Consider the following 20,066-nt stretch of genomic DNA (forward strand, 5'->3'; position numbering starts at 1 on the left):
TCTCCTAAAGTCCCAGTGCTAGTAAATAGTAGAGGTAGAATTTGATCAGCACCAAGAAGAGATGACTTTATTAACTATGCTTTAAACCTCTATGCTACAACATGTATTTTAGCTAAAAATACAAGATGACCTTTTCTATTTCCAACTTTGTTCAAAAGAATCAATTTTGCAAGAATTTTCTTTTTAAAATAGCATTTTCTTTTTTTTTTTTTAAGATTTTATTTATTTATTTGACAGAGAGAGAGAGAGCACAAGCAGGTGAAGCAGCAGGCAGAGGAAGGGGGAGAAGCAGGCTCCCCATTGAGTAGAGAGCCCAGTGTGGGGCTCAGTCGCAGGACCCTGGGATTTGACCCAAGCCAAAGGCAAACACTTAACCAACTGAGCCACCCAGGTGCCCCTCAAATAACATTTTCTATAAATTTGTTATTTTAATGTCTTTTCAAACAAACCAAGGACTTCAAAGACACAGTCTAATTTGTTGACTTGCCATTTTATTATATTTAAAATGAGATTCTTTTTTTCTGGAACACAATTTAAGCTACCATAAAACATCTGCTAAGTGTGTGTGTGTGTGTGTGTGTGTGTGTGTGTGTGTGTGTGTGTGTGTTCTCAGTTTCTCCACTGCTGGAGATTTCTTAGAACTGGAGTTTCCTATTCAGTTTGCTGACTTTTTTTTTCTTTTGTAGAGAGAGAGTACAAGCCCGAGCCGGGGGTCGGGTGGAGTGGGGAGGAGGAGTGGCAGAGGGAGAGGGAGAGAGAGAATCTTAAGCAGGTTTCACACCCAGTGAGGAGCCCACCGCAGCACTTGATCTCACCACCTTGATTATGACTTGAGCTGAAATCAAGAGTCGGTTGCTTAACCAACTGAGCCACCCAGGTGTCCCAAGATTTTCCTGACTTTGATGTTAGCATCTTTTCATTTACATATGGAGATTCTACATATTGTTTGTGAAGTTGTTTTTACATTATTTCTGACACCTTTAATAGACAATTTTCCATTTTCTAAGAGGACGTGTTTTAAAAAAGATTTATTCATTTGACAGAGAAAGAGATCACAAGCAAAGGGAGCAGCTACAGAGGGAGAAGCAGGCTCCCTGCTGAGCAGGGAGCTCGATGCGGGACTCAATCCCAGGACCCTGGAATCATGACCGGAGCTGAAGACAGATGCCCAACTGACTGAGCCACCCAGGTGCCCCTTAAGAGGAAATTTCTGAATAGTTCTAAATAGCATTAGTCCTCATGGTTTGATTCAGGCTTATAATAGGCTCAGAGTTTCTATCATATACTGTTCAAGAAAATGATTTTAAATATACAAGACTGGGGAAAGATTTTTATTTATACCACAATTTAGGAAACATTATATAATAATATTGATAAAGAACAACTATTTGTCCCAAGAAACATTAAGACCAAGAAGAAAATGAACAAGTGTTGTTAGAGTAGTATTTGAATTAACATTTACTAATAATCTCTATGTGCTTTACACTAATATATCTACAAAAAAAAAACTAATGTCCAAAATATTTTCAAATTTTCAGATATCCTCTAAGTAATAATATCATTTTTCTCAAGGATGTTACATCTTTTTCATGTGTTTAGTCTCACATTTCTTAATTTGGGATTAATTAATCTAACAGGAAAATTTATAGTCGAGTTTTTTAAAAAATGTGTTAAATTGAAGCCATAGGGAAACATATAGCAGGAGGAATGAAAACATGAGTTTGAATATTTTGATAATTGCAAATATGTGTTTTCTTATCAAAACCAAAATTGCAATGTTTATTTTCATTTGGAAAAAAGTAAATCATCTTACATTATTATTGAATTGTCTGAATTACCATTAGCAGTCTCTAATGTTGATGTTTACTTACCTATTTTATCATACATGCAGAATTAGCCTACGTACCAAGATGTTGGCTATTTAAAGTATAGAGGGCAATTGAAGTGGTAAAATCTTTGTCAAATTATTTATGAAAACAGTTTTTAACTTTTATCAATTAAAATTGTGTTTTAAGTGGTATTTTTCTAAAGTTAATATATTTATGTACTGATTCCAAACATTATGTTGTATAATTGAAATTATCTATTTCAGCTGATAGTGCAATGAATCAAACTTGTTGATTATTTTGAAAACACTGTGGTGTATCATAACACTAGAGACCTTGCCCTTAGTTCCAGTGTATCCTGTAATCCCTACAGTGTCAGGAGAAGAGCTTAACCAAGGCTGAGATTAGAGACGTTAAATGGGATGTTTTGCTGGTCACTGTGGGAATGGTCAGAAATCCAAATAATTATATTCAAAGGATTACTAGAGAATTAACAAATATTTAAATACTTTTACTTACTAATCTATTAGTCCAGGTATTGGCAATAAAGAGAGACATCAAATACAGTATGGAAAGTGACAGGTATCCCAGAAGGATCAGAAAAATATGGAACCTGGATATCAACCCCAACCAGTATGAGTTTTGGGTTTATTACTGATAAAGAATAAGAAGTATCTTAGTTCAGAGGAAGCTGGCAAAATACAATTAGGATCTCTATGAAAGGGACATTGAATTCCCATTAAGTGAAAATGAAAATAATAAAAGAAGAAATATAAAACATAATGAAAGAACAAGAACTATGAACAGAAAAGAACAGATTTTTTAAAAAGTAAAATTCTGAAGTGAAAAGACAAGAGATAATTAATTAAAAGTTAGAGAATGCTGAATACAGAAGTGTTTAAGTAGAAAAAGTCTAATATACAAGCATAATTAAAAAAAGAGTTCCAGAAAAAGAGAAAAGAGATATAAAGGACAACGGAATGATAAAACTGTTTTTCATGTTATTGACAAATTTATTCTAATCCAGACAGGACAAGTTCTTTTAAAATAGAGTAAGTAAGAGGGAACGAAAAAATAAAAGCGGTATAGAAAGAGAAAAAAGAGAATAAAAAAAGGAAGAGAGAAGTGAAAGACTGAGAAGAGGGGAGTTTCCTTAAAGATATAAAGACTTATTATGGATCTATAGTAGTTAAAACAGTGTAGGACTGGGGCGCCTCGCTGGCTCAGGCAGTAGAGCATGTGACTCTTGATCTCAGGGTTGTGTGTTCAAGCCCCATGTTGGGCATGGAGCCTACTTAAAAAAAAAAAGAATAGTGGGGTGCTGATGCTTGAATGGATAAACAGTAGAACAGAACAAAGTACGTGGAAATAGATCCATTAATATGACACTACAGTATATGAATGATATGGAATTATAAACCAGCGAAGAGGTGACTTAATGGTGCTGGGACAATTGGCTAGTCACATGAATAAAAATAAAATTAGATCCTCATTTCAGATCAAACACAAAAATGCAGCCCAGGTAGGTCAAAGCATAGGATTTTAGGGCAATTCAAAAAGGACTTAATTTGTTTTTTAATTGCTAAAAAATATAGCATTAATAATTTTTGCTCTATAGCATCATTTTAATCTGTTCTAAAAACTTTAATTCCTTTTCCATTGAAATATATATTTTTTGCATGCTTGCTTTTTAAAAATATTTTATTTATTTATTTATTTACTTACTTACTTACTTATGTATTTGAGAGAGAGAGAGAGAATCTGAAGCAGACTCCACACTGAGTGCAGAGCCCAATGCGGGGCTCAATCCCACAAGCATGAGATCATGACCTGCACTGAAACCAACTGTTGGATGTTCAACCGACTGAGCCACTCAGGCACCCTTGTTTTTTGTTGTTGTTGTTGTTGTTGTTCTTACTGTGAGCTCATTCTTTATTAAAAATATACATTATAAAATTGTCCAACTTTAAATTAACCCTTAAGTGACATTTCATCCATTATTCAGTATTTAATATATCAACTAAGGGTAGGGGACATACATTGGTTACAGTTATAAAATCTTTAAAAATCTTTGTTAAATAATTCATTAGTTAATATCTTTGGTTGTGAAAATCCCTCTATTCCTTTAACCACCTAACATCCTAAAACAAGACATCTTCTGAATATATTCTTTAATCATACTCTTAAATCTTCATATAAATATCTGCATCTTCTTCTTTCTCCTTCCCACCACCTCCTCCCCCCCAAAAAATACTCTTTATGGTTTCCTTCTAAGTTTCTATGCTATTTTCTTTTTTTTTTTTAAGATTTATTTATTTATTTGAGAGAGAGAGAGAGAGAGGGTGGGGAGGGGCAGAGGGAGAGGGAAAAAGAGAATCTCAGGCAGACTCGCTGCTGAACACAGAGCCTGATGCAGGGCTCAATCTCATGGCTCTGAGATCATGACCTGAGCCAAAGTCAAGAGTTGGATGCTTAACTGACTGAGCCACTCAGGTGCCCCAAAACTTGTAAGAAACTTTTGACCAGCACCTGGCTAATAGAAACTAATATTTTAAATGATACAAAATAAAGTATTCTGAAAAAAAAACCCCACCAAATTTGCAAAAATAATTTACTTTAAGACTTTATTTTTAAGTGTGTATTTAAATATTGTCTCATTTTAAAGATCTGTGAAAAAAGAATTTTTTCTTACTAGTTGAAATAATAAATTACAATACTCTTAACTAAAATTGTAACCCGCCTGCACTTTTAAACATTATTTGAAGTAGATGATGAGACAATGTTGTTTCAATTATTCATGTGAAAATTTAAGTATTGTGCTAACAGACACATACAAAAAACTAGATGATATCCTTTGCTTAAAGAAGAAATTTTAAGTGTTAGTGTCATAAAAACACATTATGCTTTGCCTAAAGGCATTTAAGTAGTTTCTGATGTTTGGGCATTATGTAAATGATTTTTCTAAATATCTTTTGTGGATTTTCATATTTATTTTAATATCAAATTGGATTTCACGATGCCCACTAGGCAACAGAAGTTTTTAAGCTTATAAACTATACACATTTTGTATTTTATTTCATTCTTCCATCATATAAATTTGATATATACAAACACTTCCTCAAGTACATGTGTGATTTTCTATATTTTCTCATGTTCCTTCTGTTTCCAGTGACTGTAAAATGTATCTGGAAATGATAAAGAATATTCCACATGCTAAGTTCTGTGCTGCCCTGAATTTAATAAATCCCAAACCAAAAATACTCATATAGATTAAAATTTCTCTATCATTAAAGAGAGTTACATTCAAATAAAGTCCAATGTAAATAAAGATAACTCTTTCTTGCATCTTATAAAATATTAGTTTAAAAGTCTTGAATAGGGGCACCTGGGTGGCTTTGTTGGTTAAGCATCTGCCTCCGGCTTAGGTTATGATCCCAGGGTCCTGGGGTCAAGCCCCGCATCAGGCTCCCTGCTCAGCGGGAAGTCTGCTTCTCCTTCTCCCTCTGCTTGCTGCTCCCCCTGCTTGTGCTCTCTCTCTCTCTGACAAATAAATAAATAAAATCTTTTACAAAAATAAAAAGTAAATAAATGTCTTGAATGTCTTCATCTTAACCTTCCAGATTTACTCTCCATCTTCTTTTTATCCTGTTCTGCTCCTTTTGGGGCTGCATCCAGTTGCTCCGTTGCCTTCAGTTGGGCAATGGGAAGCGCCAGCAGATGGGAATGTGGGAGGAAAGTGATACTGGCACATTTATTCCCCCTGTTCTCTTCCTGCCCAGTTTCCATTTGGCTGTGCCCCTTTACTGAAGGTCACAACTTCTATTAGGCATCTTCTCCATATAGTTATCCTCTCTAGGTTCTAGTAACTTTCCCTTCCCTTCCTCTTACCTCTTCAGGTCCGGGGGTAGTAATGGCTTCCCAAAGTATATGAGGGCAACTCTCTACCTTTCTTTCTTCCTTCCTTCCTGAAGATCTTATTTTTAAGTAATTTCTATACTCAACGTGGGGCTCGAACTCACAACTCCAAGATCAAGAGCTGCATGCTCCATTTACTAAGCCAGCCAGGTGCCCCAAGGGTTACTATTTCTTAAACCTTGCTCACACCTTTATAGTCTCTTTATTAAACTTTTCTCAAATTATCTGGTTTGAATGAGCGATTTGTTTCCTTCCAGGACTCTGACTAATACATACAGTTTCTCAAAGAACTTTCTAAAATATTTATATAGGCTAATGTTTTTGGTACTCATGTAATCTTTATGTAAGCCCAAAAGTCAACACATTGCTAGCTTGTCATACAGCATGTAATCTGAATTGCCATTAACTATGCATTTCTCTTTACTATCTCATCAACTTCTATTGTATTATCTAGAGTCCATGTTGTTCAGTAATAACTAGAATGTTCCTTTACTGTTTACCTTCCCTCATGAACTTCTTACTCTTAACATTTTCTGAAATTCCTTCACTTGGCTTTATTCCCATGCCTTCAGATTTTCTCAATAGCTGAGCTCAAATATGAACTTAAAATAATTAAAATGATAACTAAAATAATTAAAAGGTAACTTTAGGAATAGAGTTAAATAGGTCCCTAGGACGTGAGGGTGATCTGGCTGTGACATCTGAGACCTCATTGATCACTAAGGTTGATTCGGCTGATCTGGCTGGTTAGGCAGGTGTCCCCTTCCTCCCTCACCACTCCCTCCTGAAGCCATGTGCTGTGTCCAAGAGGATGACCTTCTGGGATAGAGAAGAACCAGTCTTCTGTCAAGGGTATAGGAGTAGCTGTCCTTCCTTGCTAGAACTTCTAAACAAGCTCTCAAGGTCCATTTGTAGGAGATCGTAGGGTAGTCAAGCTTCCAAGACTCCAGACACATCCAAATGAGGTGCTGCATGTGGCAGTCTGCCTTTCTAAAATAAATAAATAAATAAATAAATAAATAAATAAATAAATAAATAAATCCATCCATCCATCCATCCATCCCTGGAGGTACCAACATCATTTTAATTTCCTGTATACTATCAAAGATTTACTGAGATAAATCAAAGCTGTAAGACCTATGACAGGTACCTTTTCCCAATGCAATAAAGAATTACATCACTCTAAAATTTGTCATTTCTATACCCTCTTGTATTTAGCTGCTCAGATACCCAATAATATTAAGCTCGATATAAAGGGAACCCAACTCCCTTAATTCATCTCCCTACTTCCAGTTTCACACAGCTTCAATATCTTCTCTAGATGGTCAGCAGAATACATTTTCTAAAACAAAATCATCTTATTTTAAGACCTCGATAGCTCTCATTACAAAGATTTACAAGATAAGTTCAGGACCCTCACTGAATACTATTGTTTTCCTTTTATTTTGTCCCACATTGATTCAGTTTCAAGACAAGCCCTCATTAATATATCAAAAGTTTGAGTAGTTTTACCTGTTTACCTGGACAACCATTATTTGTTTTAAAGTTATTTGCCACACTATGCTAAATAACTAATTTACTAACTCTAGTAATTTCGACAACTCTGTTTCAGAAATAAGGAAACTTTTATTAAAGGAGGGGAAGTTACTTGCCCAGGATTCCACAATCGGTAAGTGGAAGAGCACAAATTTGACTTTTATGATTTTATGACTCCAAGTCCATGTTTTCAAACTGTATACTGTACTTCTTCCTTCAAAAATCAGCAGCCCAAAACTCACATTTAAAAAAAAATATCTGAAACTGAATTCAGTAAATAAAAATTTAAACCATGACAGCTTTCTCTAAACTTTAAGAACTATCTATGCAGTCATTCACTTACCCTTCATTGATTCTCCCCCTACACTCGTGGCACAGAACAATTTTTAATGAAAACGATTTAATTTTATTAGATACTTTATTACATTCTTTACTTGTACACTGTATAGATTTTCAAACAGGCATTGTATAGATAGTGGTGTTCGTTTAAAAGTCTTCAGCAATTTATTGTTATGTGGCAAATGGATGAGCCTTACCTGCACTATCAGTGTATGTGAAAGATTTGTGTAATTTTGAAATTGCTTCTAGAGGGTTTCATTTTTGAAATTGAACAATGGGCTTATGCAGTCATACCCTTTGAAAACCAGCCAATTTCCATTGAACTGATAGCACTTTATCTGTGCGTATTCTCAGGTTGTCGGGTTAGGGACTGTTGACGCAGAACCAACATGACAAGTCTCTGTTCTAGCAATTCCTGCCATAGATTGCCTTTTGCAGAAGACTTACTATTAGAATTATTTTACCCGTGTAATGAAGAAGAGACTCAGTGAGAGAAAGTCTTTTGTTGTTATATTATGATAGGAGCCAATGTCCCCTTTGCATTTTAAAGCATGATGACATTTTCCCAAATCACATTGTCAGACCCAAGCATATAGGTGCCTTGCCTTGCTTTGCTTTTCTGTAAGGCTCTGTCATCAGGTCTGGGCAAATTCTGATATAGGATTTTGAAGGGAACTTAAGAAAATATTCTAGTGAAAGATAGCAAATCATAATTTTCAAATAAAGTTTTCTTTTGCCAGAAAATATTTTTTAGACAACCTAGAATGTGTCATTTGTTTCCAATCTTATTGAGAAAAATCATAACAGTCTTCTATTTGCAATAAAATTCTGTTTGTTCTGTTTTTGTATTTGAAGTATGTGAGTCTTTAAGCAGGCAAAGTATTTTCTGAACTCAGCAGTTTTTCATGCAAATAAAACTGCTTTGAGCAAACTTTCCAGGCTTGCAAACACTGGGGCAGGAGAGCACATCTCAGGAGACCACTCCTGGTCATTAGGCTAGCCTTTTCCATGAAGCACATCCAAGGTTTGAACTCTTGGTCATGACTGGCTTTCACCTAACACTCATTACTGTCTAGAGTGCTTATGAAATGGAACTGGAAGTGGAAACCTGACCTGGATTGAAGTCTGTGTTTTCCCTCATTTCTACTGTAAAGTAGGGCTGTTTCATTCTAAGTGTTATTTGTATTCTGTGGTTCTTGTGGAATAATGATTCTTTTACTCTTAGCAGTAACCAGGGAACCTAACAAGGGGCAGTGTAATGGGTTGGAAGGTAAAGATATAACATGAGTGGGTGCAGAAGTCTTTTCAAGTTGGAAGTGCATCTTCTGTTTCAGGATCAGAAGAAAAAGTATGAATAAAGAAGTGATTCAAGTATATGGACATATATATATTTAAAGCAATTCTAAAAGTGTCGAGGTCAAAAGTAGGGAAGAAAAAGATGTGATGAGGAAATTTAACAGAATGTTTCCAAAGTTCATGTGGAAAAATAAACTTGAGAAAATACTGATAAAATTTTTGAAGGGAAAATAATGAAGACCTTGCCTAACAGATATTTTGAACAATTATAGGCTGAGGTTATTAATGCTGATTTATTGCAGGAATATACCAAAAATTAAAGGGAAGGGGCTGCCGCTAGCCTATATGATGACTTTGTGCCAATTAGAGAAGCCCCCTGCCGCCTTTCAAGGAATCTCTGCAGGTGCTTGGCTAGAACCTGAGGCTATCTCCCTAGTTAGAAGAGATGCCCCTTTCTCTAGGCTCATGGCCTGCACTGGCTTGGCTGCCATAGAGCTTGGCTAGCTTTCACTCTGCACTGTGCTTTTTGGGGGCTCTTACTGCATTGTGCATACTGTTTGATTACACCTGGAAGTTTGTCATGAACAGGCACCATTTCATATTTCAATTAATATGTGATAAGGATTACTTCTAAAACCACTGGAGAAAGAATGACTCATTCATTAAACAGTGTTAGACACCTAGGTAATTATCCTGGGGTGGGGGCAGGGGAGAACAAAAGCCTTATCTTAGATTTCACACCAAACTAAATTGGGGGAAAAAAAACAAAGTAAAAAAATTAAACTACAAAACACTAGAAGAAAATATAGGTGATTAGTTTGGGTGGAAGGTCTTTATAAGCATACCAAAAACCCCGAGAAGACATAGAAGACTACCTTTAAAGAAATTGTATATAGTCCAAAGGAATCAACAAAATGATTTAATTATTTAAATTAAGTTTAAGGAAACACCTTACTTTTTGCTAGAGATTAATACATATATTAAAGAACCCTTAAAAATCATTAAGAAAAAGAAAAATATACAAATCCATTGGGAAAAGAGAAAAAAATGAGTAAAATATACAAATAGCCAGTTCACACACACAAAAAATACAGATACTTACTAACTGTATGAAAACATATTCAGCTTTATTAACAGTGTAAGTTAAACAATAAAAGAATAAGAATTCAAACAATAATTGAGCTAAATTCTCACTTAGATTATTTGAAAACTTAAAGGAGTTTGGAGAAAAAAGTAACAACCAAGATGGAGTAGTTTACACAATAGCCTTTACATACATTAAAAAGCATAAAAAATAAGTATTTTGCAAGAATACATATAAAATTTTTAAAAGATACATATTAAAGCACATTAGAATGAATGCTAGTGTTGGGTTAGCGAATGGGAGAAAATGGAGATAAAAGCACATCATGAAATAAAATCAAGAGGGGACTGTGGGAACTTGCAGGACGATGATGCGTCCAGAACACCGAGAAGCATGCTTCACGCAGCCACCTGCGCCTGTTTCCTTACTAACTAGGTAACACAGGTAATCAAGAAAATACAAGTGTTGCACGTTGAAGAAATGGCACTCACTTATATACTGCTCCTAAGAGTGTATGTTTTTATTAACTTTCCAGAATTAGTTTGGCAATATGAATTTCATCTATTAAGAGTGGCCAAGCGAGGTAAACCTCTGCACTGGGACTGGGATGGGGGGATTGCAGTGGCCCAGAGAGGGGTCAGGAAGCCCAAGTGTGGTGAAAAAGGTGACCTTGTGAAGGAGCAGCGTCATGTAACAAGTTAGAGCCCAAGTAAGAGGCAGAAGAAATCACACAGAAGTCAGCCTGGCCGTGTGCTGGAGTCCTAGGTGGGTGAGGATGTAGGGGTCTGTCTTGAGTTGTTGGTCCTGAGCAGGATGGTGAAGATATTCCTGCGGAGAAGTGGCCTGGCCACACAGGGGAGGGACTGTGACAGCCACGGGAAATTGGTTATAGACCAGGACACTGACTAAATAAAATATTATTAAGGATAATGGGAGTAGAATTAGATTTTCACCAGAGGGGAAGGGAGTTACAAATATGAAATTTGGAATTAGAGGTAAGTGTATGAGCTCAAGATTTTCAAAATGAAAGATTCAGAGGGAGAGGGAATAAAATATATAAATGTATACATGTATTCCCTGGTTTTGGCTACTGAAAGGGACTAAGTAAAGCAAAAAGCTTAATTGCAATGACACAGCACCTGGAGCTCAGATTGTAAATATCATCCTTCAGTGAAAGGGACTGTCTTCTTTCGAGAAATGGCTGATTCCAGAGCTGGGGCTGGGAAAATGTAAAATGAGACTTGAATACCTTTTTGTGCCCCGAAGTGAGGAAGTGCTCCTGGACGATGGAGACATGGCCATGGGACACAGAAGTTAGCTTGAAAGGACTCACTTTGGCCAAATCTGACACAATGTGAATCTCAAAATAAATCACGAAAATAACAGATTATAATCTGTTATTACTATAAATAAATGAATGAATTGAAAGTTTGTTGAGGAATGAAATATTTACATAGTTTCAAAGTACTTCTTCAGAAAATACCTACCAATTTTAAAGGGAAAGAGAAGAATGTTATAGAGGAGATGCCTGACAGAGACCATCACCTTAACCAAGTGAGGATGATCCATAATGGGGCACATCAAAATTGGGTGAAATATGGTAGAATAAAAAAAAAAAAGAATATAGTATTACACTTCCATGTTTTACCCAAAGATTCGTAACCTGAGTCTAACATAAATATTTGTCCAGATGGCCATAGTTTGCTTATAATGGAAAAAATATTAATAAGCACAGGGAGGGGACAAGCCTATGATATACTGTTATATTATTACTAAGTAGTGAGTATGTACAATTTACTTTCCTGTGAGAAAAGGAAAAGAAGTGGCTATAGGTACTGGGTAATGCCTTTTCTTGGCTCTTGATTTCCTTGCTAAAATATATTTTCTGGGTCTTTACTCATTTGCTCTTGGAGTGGTATTGCAACATATTTGATAAATACATTTAGGAATAAACTTGGGAAGAATTACTGGGTGTGCAGGGTTCAGCTACACCCTTAATCTCTTTCTCTGTCTCTCTCTGTATCTGTCTTTGCCTCCATCTCTCTCTCTCTCTCTCTCTCTCTCAATCTGTCTGTCTCTTTCTCTCTCTCAGAGATCTCAGGAAACAGAATTTAACTCCTTTTTCAAAAGACATCTCCTAGGTAGGGAGACCAGGAACCCTGTGACTGAAACTACTATTTTGATTGTTCAGTTTTAGATCCACCAATTCAAACCAAGTGTCTGTCAATAATATAGGCAATATTTTAGCTTCTGTTTTAAACTTTTGTTTTATTTCTCAATTTATTCCCAGCCCAGGCATTGAGAAGGGATGTTATTTATTGGAGAGTAAGTCTCTCAGGGACCTCAGTGATCCTTGGAGGGCACAGAGCAAATGTTAGCAATGGGTACTCTTGGTAGTGAAAATACAGGTGATATTTATTTCTTTTTTTGCATTGGCCCTATTCATTTTTTTTTTTTGCACTGAGTTTCATATTCTTAATCTGGAGGACAAAAACAAAATAAGAGATAAAAGGATGGCAATGAGAAAGTAAATGTAACACATTAATTTTGTAACCCAGATCCCCTAGGAACTCAATGAATAGAATTTGGCTGCGGTTTCACCTCGCAAAAACATACATGCTCCCTTTTCAAGTCACATAACTGAGATTTTGAATTACGTCTTGGTTTTTATTATCTTTAAAAAAAATTTGTCAAATACTCTAAATGATGGGTTTGCAGTAACATACAGCTAAACACCATCGTGTTTTTTGTGTATATTTAAAAAAGATTTATTTATTTATCTTAGAGAGAAGAACATGAATGGGGGGGCAGAGGGAGAGGCAGAGAGAATCTGAAGCCGACTCCATGCTGAGTGTGGAGCTGACGCGGGGCTTGATCTCAGGACCCTGAGATCACGACCTGAGCAAAAACCAAGATTTGGATGCTTAACTGACTGTGCCACCCAGGCACTCCGTTTTTGTGTATTTTTGTAATAATCAACAATAAAATTGTTATTCTTAACATAAAAAACACGTAGGTTGTTTGTTTGTTTGTTTGTTTTTGTTTTTTTGTCCTTGTCAAGGTTCTTTCAGTTCAAGTAATAGAAACTTCAAACTGACTTGAGCCAGAAAATTAGTTTAAAAATTCTTTTAACCGTGCTTTCTATGCACAGTGATGAATGTGAAGAATTTTCAAATAGAAATCTGAGTATTTGCAATGGGTAGAATTAGGCACATTGTAATGGTAGTGCCCTGCCAGGGCCTCTGAAGCCCTCCGTGGCATTGCTTTTCTTTAATAGATCGGATTTAAAATCTTGTTCTATTTGGTTGTAGTGTTTTTGAAAATTTCGTTCTTGACATCCTTGAGATTTTTATACCTCTAAGCCATTTCATAAAACAGTTCATATCAAAAGTCAGGTTACAAAAATTACAAAGCAACAGCATGCAATGATTGGAAAAAGACAGTTATGGGGATTCATGCATTCCCATTCACTCATCCATGATGGATGCACTTTACAGTTATAGTTTTTTTCTCTTTTTTTGGCAACTTCCAAGTCTCGTGGAAAGGGAGCATAGAGAAGGCTATCAAATGTCTTCAAGAAATTATTTTAGTGGCTAATTTAGGGGGAAGCTGGAGCAGTAGAGAATCCCTACTCAGAAGGAAAATATAAAGTCTTATCTCTGAGAACCTGGGAGTTGTGTAAAAGTCCACGTGACCTCCAACATTGACCTAAGGGGAGAAAGGGTTTGGAAGAACTTCTCTTCAAAGCCATCAGAAGCAAATGAGTAAGAAGTACATGTTATGAGGTTGTCCATTAATTCATAGGATAGTGCTTATAATGTTTGATCTCTGCAGCCTGATTTGTTCTTATGCCCTGCACTTGTTCAAGTGAAGCTGTAATATATTGAAGGATGATCTAGTGCTCCTCAAAACAGGGTCAGCAGATTCTAGTGGTTTGTTGTTGGATTCTTGGGAATCTAGAGTTCTCTATCAGAGTTTTAAGATACTGTGTTAAGAGAAAAGATCTGTATATTTATAATGGCATAATATAAGCACGAATTTGGATAGGTAGTCAACCTCCTTATTCTTAAGTACTGGGCTAGCACTTGATTTATTTTCATAATCTCTATTGTTTATAGTGGTTATAGTGGTTATAAATTAATGGTTTACTTACAATTATTTAGAAACAATTTAAATTAATTGTTTGAGGTTGTATACAGAAAAAGCAATTAGCATTGTCCTTAGACTGTTTTTAATGAAATTATTTACTGTGTGTTTGACTGTTGTGATAAAAGAGAAAACAGTTAAAAGAGGACCCTGACCAAGTATGAAGAGGCCTGATTTCTGGTCCTAGCTTTATTTAGCACTTCCTAATCATGAGATTTGGGGTAAGTCAGTTAAGATTCTAGGACTTTAGTTACCTTGTATTTAAAATGAGAGAGTCTGACTAGAGCTAGGTGATCCCTAAATTTAGTTTCCATTTCAAAAACTGCAAGCTATATCTTTTTTAATGGAAAAAGCATCAGGGAGAAGAAAATTGGTTCAGTTAACAAGGTCTTTGGGGGATATTTTCAGTACCATCTTTTCTTAATTATAGTTAAATATAGTGGGATGAAAGAACCAAATATTTATTGAGTGCCTTCTCTGTGCCTGACACTACTCTATTTTAACCCCTGCAAATGTGACCGTGACTCTGTGAGTTTGATTATATAATTCCTTTTGGCAGTTGTAATTGTGTTGAGTGTCCTAGGGCACAGAATGAGTAAGTATGGAGTCTGGAAAGGTATCTGGATTGTCTGCATCTAAGCCCTGGATTCCACTGTAACACATGTATGTTTGCTAAGCCTTACCAAATGCTTTATTTTTCTTTATCCATCTATTTTCACATTCAAATGAAAATCTAGCAAACTAAATTGAGCAGCATCTCGAAAAATGTTAAGGTCCTCACATCCCTTAAGAATGATTTATATGAGGATACTCCTCCTCCTCCTTCCTCCCACACAAAGGTTTACCAGTTTAAGAATGGTTTGTTGTGTTTTCCCTTAAACCCTACACAGAAGTTCTGAATTCTGATGTGCACACATGAATGAAGCGAGTGAGCATGATCTGGTGGTTGAAGCAGTCTTCTTTCTTTTTCTTTTCTAAGGCATAGTAAAGTGAGGAGATTTGGGCGGAGTTAAAAAATTAGGAAAAATGAAAAATGTCTGTGCAGATACCGTCGGGACAGCAGCACCAACTGTGGCAATGCTTTGCTGATAAAGGTTGTAAAGAAAGCACGTTCTACTCGTATTCTTGTGTGTGTGCTTCTTCTGGCACTTTTTTCTTATTAAGCCTCAGAGGTGTTTTAAAATTGTTAGGAAACACAGAGATTAGGGAAGGCAAATAGTCCCCATCTAGGGCTTTAGGGAGGAGGTTCAAAAGGAAACTTGGCGGGGGACGGGGATGGGGGTGGGGGCACTGTGTTTTTGCTTCTGCCCCGGCTAAGCACCGGCTAAGGTAAGGCCTCTCTGTCTACAGTCGGGTTTCTCTCCCATTTCACTCTCTCCCTTAGGTCCCGCCTGCAAACACCAGACAACCCAGTGGGCCCATAGGAAACGACCGTCAGAGCCTGAAGCAAGTCCGAGAGCTCGCACACAGGCGTCCCGTTTGCAAGTGTCCAAGGAGACCGCCAGAAGTGCACCAGTCGGAGTCTGAGAGTTCCCTTCTGGCCGAGAGGGGGAGCCCGGCGTTCCCAGCCGGGAGCGACCCGGAGTCCCAAGCCTCGAGCCCCAGCCGCCGCCAGTTTTAGCTTCAGCCGGTTAGGAAGAGGAGGGAGGGGGCAGAGAGCGCGAAGAGGGAGGGGACCCGGGCCGAAGGGTCCCGAGTCCAGCACCGTGTTGACGTCGAAAAACTTTCCCTCTCGGCCGCGGAAACGGCGCCCCGGCCGCGTAGGACCGGAGACCGCCCGGCTCCGAGGACGCGGCAGCTCTCCACGCCCCTGCCCGAAGCCTGACCCGACTGCATCGGTCCGTAAGGTATGCAGAGACCGCGATTTATCTGGGGGTCTTCCCGGGCTGCAAGCCCAGCCTCCCGGTCAGGTAGCGCGCAGTCTCTCTTAAACTGACATCCCGAGAGGAGGCGGGCGGTGGTCAGTGCCCGCCGCGGGTGCCTGGGAAGGAGGGCGCGGGGCTGCGCGTCGCCGCTGCCGCCGGCAGGCAGGTTGCAAAAATTAGGGCAGTGAAAGGCGCCGGGAGTCTTCCAGCCTGAAGGGAGGCGAAGACCTGTTGACGACTGCCATGGCAGTGCTTCAGGGATGACGGGGGAGCCTAACGAGGTCGGGGACGCATCGGGCTAGTGGCTCCGGGATCCTCTTCCTAGCCCTTTGTGGTAACTTTGGGCCGGGTGGCCAGGGCCGGTGGGCGGGAGCTGGCGGGGGGGGCGGGGGGGCAGAGGGGGGAGCCGGTGGATCTGCACCGCTGAGGGTGCGCGGACCCGACGGGACGGAGCCGGCGACTCATCGCCGGGTCACTAACGAGGCGACCCGGCCCCGAAACTTCTTACAGCGTTAACCTCCCTTTTGTTGGCTCCAGGAGAGAGTGTGGGCATGGGGGCGGGGAGGCGCGAAGCTCTTAGGCCGGCTCAGGATTCTTTAAAGCCAGCGCTGGGAGGGCCCCAACTCAGGGGCGGCGTCCGCACCGTTAACCTTTGGCTGGGCGGGTCAAGTAGTTCCTTGTGGCCGGCGCTACGTTAGGAGGAGAGCGCGGCGCGGCGTGGTGAGGAGACCCTGGGGTCTCGATCGCGCCGCCAGGCTCGCTCGCCCGGGTCCACCTCCTCGTGGGCTGGCTCACTACACCGAGCAGAACCCGGCGCTCGGATCTTCCCTGTGGCTCCTGGGGCGCTGCGCCGACTTCCCTGTGTGCGGGAGGGAACTCTGGGCAGGCTGGTTTTCTTGGAATGTGTTTACGATGTTGAATGGGACTTGAACAGGAAGCCGGACGCTGCAGTTGGAACTAGCGTGCCGGGATAGAGTAAGGAAGGCGTAGCTGATGTTGGACTTGGAGAGTCCGCTTAGCATGTTGGGCAAGCCCCTCGTAGGTGCAGGATGTCAGACCCCTTCGTGGGTCCCAACAGTTTTTCTCGTTTGAGCTCGCTTTACCTTTACGTGCAATCAGGCATTTTACATGTACGATTTCAGTCTGCAAGTTTGATGAGGTATAATGCAATCCATTAGGAAGTATTTAATTGAGTTCACTTTCGGACCTGCTTTTTAGAAAAGAAATGTTGCATCAACACAAGAATAAAAGTTTCTGGGGAGTGTTCTGGTTACGGTTTCTCTTGTTAATTTCTAGGAGTGGTAGACCACAATACTGATGATTTTGTGTCTGTGATACCAAATGGATGATAAAGTGCTAAAGGAGGGCGGTATTGAGAGTGAATGTTAGGGGGTAGGGAAGTCTGAGAGGAATTGGAATATTTTCAGATTTGCAAATCGCCCCCTTTCTCTGCCAGTCTTTCCCTCCTTCCCCCACATAAACAAGTAGCCTTGCTAGAAAACCCACCAATTGGGAGAGTGCAGTCGCTGGCGACTCCAAGCCTTGCTGGAAACAGCAGACAGGCGAAGGTACTGGCCCATTGCATAATTAAAAGGTCTCCTTGAGCTGTCCAGGAGTGTTTTCCAAGTTTTTACGACTGACAAGGAAAGAAGAGAGGAACCTGGCCGGCAGCCAAACCAGACTGGGCTCAGTAGCCAGGCATGAAAGAGACTGGGGAACTTGCAGGGGATAATTGGAAAGGAGCTGTTGGGTACTTGGGTTTAAACAAGGGGTTTCTTTTGCAATGAGAATTTTTAGGTGACTAAGATCAGTCCTCTTGGCAAAAAAAAATAAACTAAGCAGAGAGTGCAGTCGGATGTGACAAAGGGGAGAGTGAAAGAAGTGCTCTAGAAGGGATGTCTGACCCTCAATCAGTGTTGCAGTGGAATTCCTGGGGGCCTGATGCTGCTTGTGCTGATCATACTTGTTCATGTTCACATTTTGTTGCCATTTGTCTTCTCAGCTTGGACTAGGCTTGCTGCAGCTTCAATCCCTTGACCTTGTCCTTCCTTGTTTTCATAGCCAGTAAGAATCCAAGGCTTGGGCTTTGAGCAGATGGTTTTCCACCTAAATTGAATAATTCAATTAGGTGTTCTCAAATGGCACAGATTTGGGTCATGGAGTTAAAGTGGAAAACGTGTTTAGCATGTCTTCCTTGTGTTTGTCAAAAGTGACCACCATAAATGGATCTTGCCCTTTCTCTTGAAGGCGTAGAAGTTGGGGTGATCTCACAATTTCACACAGTATTCGCCCAATTCTTAAGGCCCTGCTGCTCCCAAGTTCCAGATTAGCCAGGCAATTCAGATCCTTCTTTTATGTGTTAAATTTGTGTCCCCATCCTTCCTTCCTTCATTCCCTTCTTTCTTTCCTTACTTCCTTTACAGGGAGGTTGGTTTGCTGTTGTGAGTTTGGGGGTTGAATGGTACAAAACGCTAATATGGATTGTATTTCCACTGAATTGGTGGGTTTGAGATTGTGACTATCAGTCTGCCCTCTGAGACTGACTTTATGAATCACTCTTGGCAAAGTGTTTTCCCTGTGATTTCAGTTTTTCCACTTGCAAAGTAAAGAAACTTTACATAATTACAAGTTTACTGTGAGCATTAAAGAGATGAAATTATGTTAATAGGTTTTTAGAAATATGAAGTCATAGAGTTTCTTACTCAGTTGATTCAATTGAGATTATAGGGGTAAAAGAAGAATATTTATATTTAGTATACACATATTATAGTGACGTATCTATTTAATATAAAACAATTACTAAATCATAGCTTTAGTTTAATCAAATTTTAATATTAGAGAATATTGGGTGAGATTTTGTTATGGTTAAAGCTGAGTCATTCTCAGAAAAATACAATCAGCAAATTATTTTTCTTTTGGTTTATATTTATAATCAGGACCAGTTAGTTTTTAAGTCCAGCTCAATTTTGCTTTTATGAGAAGTTACCAGATATGTTTGCAAAATTTGGCTCCCTTCTTGGAAATAACATTTGAGGGACTAAAATTACATTTATGGTGTACATCTTTTCCCAAAGGCCACAACAGTTTCCTTTTAAGAGTTTAGAGAGTAGATTTAGGAGCCTTTCCTTAATTGATTCAACCAATATTTGTTGCATATTTTTTATGTGCAAGGCAATAGCAGGCTTGGATTCAAATCCTAGCTCTGAACTTCTTAATTTTGTTATTTTACTTTTACCAACATTTTACCAACATATAATTTATTGTCCATTTGCTATCTATAACGTATGAACTTGTTTCACACATGATAATTGTGAATATTTCACTTTTAGTTTGACATGCCAATTGGCAAAATAAACTACCTGTTATAGATTAATGTACTGTATTGTATGCATGGATGTTTATTTTTCAGGTGAACAGGTCAACGTATTAGAGAAAGAATAAGTATGGATAAATTGTTTAAGTAATTAAATCTTTGATGAAATACTTCATTGTAACTTATTTTTATTTAAAAAAATTTTTTAAAGATCTTTTTTTTTTTTAAAAGATTTTATTTATTTATTTGGCAGAGAGAGACACAGCGAGAGAGGGAACACAAGCAGGGGGAGTGGGAGAGGGAGAAGCAGGCTTCCCGCAGAGCAGGGAGCCCAGTGCGGGGCTCGATCCCAGAACCCTGGGATCATGACCTGAGCCGAAGCCAGATGCTTAACGACTGAGCCACCCAGGCGCCCCTAAAGATTTTATTTATTTATTTTATTTGAGAGAGAGAGCATGTGCAGGTGTGCATACATCAGGGGGAGGGGCAGAGGGAGAGGGAGAGAGAGAGAATCTTAAGCAGACTCCACACTGAACATGGAGCTCCATCTCACAACCCTGAATGAAATCATGACCTGAGCCAAAACCAGGAGTCTGAGGCTGAGTCACCCAGGCGCCCCGTTAGACTATCTTATTTAAAGCGAATATATAAAAAGTAGGAGTATAAGGGTGATAATAGTTGAATTTATAGTTATAGTAACAAAATAGGCACACTTTTTGAGTAATCAAAGGACAAGTGAAGGCTCA

General features: G+C 38.8%; 1 protein-coding gene across 6 annotated transcripts in view; it reads left to right on the forward strand.

Moving 5' to 3' along the window:
• The first annotated feature begins 15,583 nt into the window (after nucleotides 1–15,583).
• Nucleotides 15,584–20,066, forward strand: part of GULP1 (GULP PTB domain containing engulfment adaptor 1) — a 250,008-nt gene continuing 245,525 nt past the window's right edge. The window contains exon 1 of one of the 6 annotated variants that reach the window (XM_035726826.1): nucleotides 15,584–15,989. The gene's annotated coding sequence lies outside the window, so the exon portion shown is untranslated. Of the gene's footprint in view, nucleotides 15,990–16,299; nucleotides 16,342–20,066 lie in introns of those variants that run through there. The other 5 variants (XM_027590735.2, XM_027590733.2, XM_027590738.2 and 2 more) reach the window with 5 other exon arrangements.

Source organism: Zalophus californianus, chromosome 3 (genome assembly GCF_009762305.2).
Source record: "Zalophus californianus isolate mZalCal1 chromosome 3, mZalCal1.pri.v2, whole genome shotgun sequence".
Classification (NCBI taxonomy): Eukaryota; Metazoa; Chordata; class Mammalia; order Carnivora; family Otariidae; genus Zalophus; species Zalophus californianus.